The sequence below is a fragment of the Condylura cristata genome, unplaced genomic scaffold (genome assembly GCF_000260355.1).
Source record: "Condylura cristata isolate star-nosed mole 26May11 unplaced genomic scaffold, ConCri1.0 scaffold00023, whole genome shotgun sequence".
NCBI lineage: Eukaryota > Metazoa > Chordata > Mammalia > Eulipotyphla > Talpidae > Condylura > Condylura cristata.
In genome coordinates this window covers 33751567-33756597 of record NW_004567124.1, presented here as the reverse complement: position 1 = coordinate 33756597, position 5031 = coordinate 33751567, and positions in this window count along the sequence as shown.

The following is a 5031-nucleotide window of genomic DNA, read 5'->3' as shown; positions in this document are numbered from 1 at the left end:
ACTCTGTCTCTGGTGAAGCCTCTCACCGCCCCTGAGCCTCTGGCCTGTACCCCAGTTCTGTATGCACAAATAAATAAATCTTTTAAAAAAAAAAGAAAAAGAAAAAAAGAAAAAAATGGAGGCATTACACTTCCTGACTTCAAACAATATTGCACAGCAACAGTAATCAAAACAGTATGGTTTTGGAACAAAAACAAAAATTCAAATCAATGGTATAGAATTTAAAGTCCAGAGAAAAACCCACACAAATATGGACAGTTAATCTTTGATAAAGGAGCTATAGCCATACAATAGAGAAAAGATAGCCCCTTTATTAGATGGTGTTGGGAAACATGGATAGGTATTTACAAAAAAAAAAGAAATAAGAGCAAGATACTTAAGTCCATGCATGAGAATTAACTCTAAATGGGTTAAAGATCTGGATATAAAAACTGAAATCATAAAGTACTCAAAAGAATATAGGGGACACACTACAGGACCTTTACTACAAAGATCTACTTGGGGACTCTACCCCAATAGCCAGAGAAATGAAGCAAAAATAAACAACAGAACTATATTAAACTAAAAAGATTTTGCTCTTCAAAAGAAGTCATCACAAAAGCTAAAAAGCAACCAATAGCTGGGGAACACATTTGCACATCACACATCTAACAAGGGGCTAATCTCTAAAATTTATCCAGTTCTTATGCAATTCTACACAAAATACAACCTAATCAAAAATAAGCAAAGGACTTAAGGAGACACTTTTCTAAAAAGGACATTCATATGGCCCACAGACTTATGAAAAATTGTTGCTCATCACTTTTTATAAAAGAAATGCAAATCAAAACCACATTGAGATAGCACATCACCCCTGTCAGAATATTCCATATTTAAAAAAAAAAAAAGGAATCAACAACTGTTGGTGAGCTTGTAGTGAAAAAGGAACTCTCATCCAGTGTTGGTGGGGATGCAACTTGGTGCAGCCTCTGTGGAAAATGATATAGAGATTTCTCAGGAAAATAAACATGAAAATTCCTTATGATCCAGCAGTGAATATTTTCTATTAGGTATTTATTCCAAATAATATAAAAATTCTAATATGATAAAAGTTATCTACACCTATGTACACAGCAGTATTGTCACTATTGCCAAGTCATGGAACCATCCTAAGTGCCCTTCAACAGACAAATAGATAAAGAAATTGTGAGATATATATTCTGTGGTGTGCTATAAAGCTGCAGAAAAAAGATGAAATAGTGGCATTTGGATGGATTCAAGGTGATTAGATTAAGTGAAATAAGTAAAAAAGTGAAAGACAAATATCAGATGGTTTCACTCATCTTTGGAATACAAACAACAACAAAAATCCACAGGGAAAATACACTAGGAATAACTCTTGAGCTCAGTGAAAGAATATAATGGTTACCAAAGGGAGCAGAGAAGATGGAGTGTGGGCACAGGTGATTTAGCAGAGGATGAGTGAACATATACACATATGGAAGATTAAAAATGGAGCCCCCCACATTTAAATAAAAATTTTAGGGTCCTCCCTGGTGGCACAATGGGTTAAGTATCAGCACTATGAAGATATCACCAGTCACTGAGGCATGCGTTCAGTCTCTGGCTAAGGAGCTGACCCACATGGTGTAGCAAGCCTCTCCTGTCTTACCCACTGCTCCCCTCAGCAGTGTACTTTGTCAGCAGGCCTGTTCTGCTCCCGACTCTGTCTCTAAGGAATCTCCTCATACCCCCCACCTCTGGCCTGTACCCAAGTTCTTCTATGTTAAAAAATAAATAAAATCTTTAAAAAAAATTTTTTTAAAAACCTTGCAACCCAGGTGGCGCAGCGGGTTAAATCACAGCACAAAGAAGCTTAAGCCACTTCCGCATGAATTCGATTCCCGCCTGCCCCGGAGGTGACCACATGGCGCGGCAGACCTCTCCTGACCCGCCCGCTGCTCCCCTCAGCAGTGCACTTCGTCGATCTGCCTGTTCTGCACCCCACTCTGTCTCTGGTGAATCCTCTCACCCTCCGCATCTCTGGCCTGTACCCCAGTTCTGTATGAATAAATAAATCTTAAAAAAAAAAAAAAAAAAAACCTTGCAACCTAAAGATATCTACTCTCAGATTCATACTGTGACTGAATATAGAGTTTTTGTTTGTAAATAAATCTCCCTCAGCATCTTTAAGGCATTCCTCACAGTTTCTAGCTTCTGTTGTTGCTATGAGAGATATGATCTAAATATTGAGCCTTTATGTGAGATCTGATGTCAATCTGCAATTTTCTAGAATCTTCTCTCCATGTTAACAAGAACCTTTACTGAGATAGAATTCAAATATCATACAATTTACCCATTTGTGTTAGATAACTCAATGTTTTACTGAATGGCATTGAACCTATTGAATTTATTCCATTAATTCATTGCTTATTTATTTTTACTTTATGACCCAGAATCATTTCTTATAACGCCTTGACCCTTTCTTCCTCCCTCCCTTTTTTAAACCCTCAGAAATGTCATTCTTATTATCAGTGTCTGCTAGTTGACAATTATTTTGCTTTGTCAGTTCACCTGTTTCTATTTCTTTATATTACTCATATATGGGAAATGATCCAATATTTCTCTTTATCTTTACTGCTTACTTTAATTTGTATAATCCTTCCATTCCAAAGTGGAAGTTCATTCCATTTTTTTGGAAAGGAAATAATTCATCTTTCTTCCCAACACAACATTTTATTTATCCAGTCCTCTATCAGTGTGCAATTAGGTTGCTTTTATATCTTAGCTATTGAAAATAATACTACAATAAACATTGTGGACCATATAATTTTTTAAATTGATGATTTCATGTTCTTCAGATAGATTCCCAAAAGAAGAGTTGCTTTATTTCCATTTCTACTTCTTTAAGACAGGTACACTTTGTTTTCAATTTACATCCCTATCAACAGTGTATAAGGATTCTTCTTTCTCCACATCCTCTCTGACACTTATCTTTTTGATGTATGCCATTCTCACAGGTGCTAGATGATATCTCATTGCGGTTTTTATTCACATTTCTCTTCTTAGAAATTGGTCATCGGTATATCCTCTTTAGAAAATTATCTTTTCAGATCTGCTGTCCATTTTTAATTGTGATGCCTGTGTTTTTGTTAAGAGAGTGCCTTGTATAGCTTGACTATTAACCCCTTGTGTGAGGTGTGACTATCTCCCATTCAGTAGGTTCTTTTTAAACTACTAATATTTTCGTTGCTGTGTAAAAGCATTTTAGTTTAAAATAGTCCCAACTGTTAATTTCTGCTTATATTTCCCTTGTCATTGGGGTCAATCCTAGGCACGCTATTGCCTATGGCTTCTTTTATTTATTTTATACTTTCAGGTCTTATATGTAAATCTTTCATCCATTTTTAACTATTTTGTGTATAGAGTTAGAGAGTGCTACATCATTCATATATTTGTGCCCATCAGTTGTCTGTGCACCATTTGTTAAAAGGTTTTCCTTTCAATAATTTATGGTTGTCATTCCTTTGTCCTAAATTAGGTAATATGTGTGGATTTGTCTCTGCTGTGGTTTTGCTTCCATTCATTCATGGTGTGTATTTCATGCCAATACCATATTGTTTTAGTAACTGTTGCTTATAATATTGTTTAAAATCAGATAACATGATGCCTTCATTTTTCTCCTTTTTTCTCAGAATTATATTAACTATTTGGAGAACTTTATGGTTTCATATAAATTTTAGCATTTTTTCTTTTACTTTCTTGAAGAGTATCATTGGGATTTGAATGAGGATTGCATTGAATCTATATGTCATTTTTGGTAGATTAGTCATTTTAATTATATAACTTCTCCTCCTCCACACATAACTTTCCATCTCTGTTTTTTCCTATACTGTTTAATAGTGTCATAGTTTTCATTATATAAATCCTTTATCTCCTGTAGTTAAAACCTAGATATTTAGTTATTTTTATGAAATTGTACAGAATTCTTTTCTTTAAAAAAAACTTACTTTTTTATATATACAAAAACTGACATGTAAGCCAGAGATGTGGGGATAGGGGGTGAGAAGATTCACCAGAGACATGGTGAGGAACAGAACAGGTATCTCTACTGAAATACACTGCTGAGGGGAGCAATGGGCAGGCGAGACAGGAGAGGCCTGCCTGCAATTCCAGGTTGGTCAGCTTCCTGGCCAGCAACCCAGCTGGTGCTGCAGTGGCTGGTGATAGCTCCTGAGATTTAACACTTTGTACCACCAGGGAGGCCCAGAATTATTTTAATTCCTTTTTCTTCTCACTTATTTTCATATAAAATATGGTCAATTTTTGTGTTGTGTGTTAATTTCTTAGCCCACTATACTATATTTACTGTTATACTATACTTACTGTATCTAAAAGCTTTTTGGTGGAGTCTTTAGGGTTTTCTGTACATCGTATCATTTCACTGGTAAATAATGGTAGTTTCACTTCATCTCTTCTAATACAGTACCCTTTGTTTCTTGCTCAAGCTAAACCCTAAATATTATTAAATTAAATAGAAGTGATAACCGTGGACATGTGGACATCTTGCATTGTTCCTAATCTTAAAGGGAAAGCTTTCAGTTTTTCACTGATCAGTATATATTGGTGGTAGATTTGAGATATATGGCCTTTGTTAAGTTTATGTAGGTTACTTGTATTCCTATTTTTGTTAAGAGGTTTTATCATAAATTAATATTGAATCTCATAAAATGTTTTCTCAGCATCTTTTGGCATTATTGTATGGTTTTTATCCTATTTTTGTTGGTATGATGTATTACAATAATTGAATTAAACCATTCTTGTGGCCCTAAAATAAATTCCAGGTTTGGTTGTGGTATACAAATATTATAATGTATTACTGAATTCAATTTGTTAGCATTTATTTTTTATTTTTTTTAAAGCATTTATTTATTTATTCATATAGAACTCGGGTACAAGCCAGAGATGCGGAGGGTGAGAGGCTTCACCAGAGACAGAGTGGGGAGCAGAGCAGGCAGATCGATGAAGTACACTGCTGAGGGGAGCAGCGGG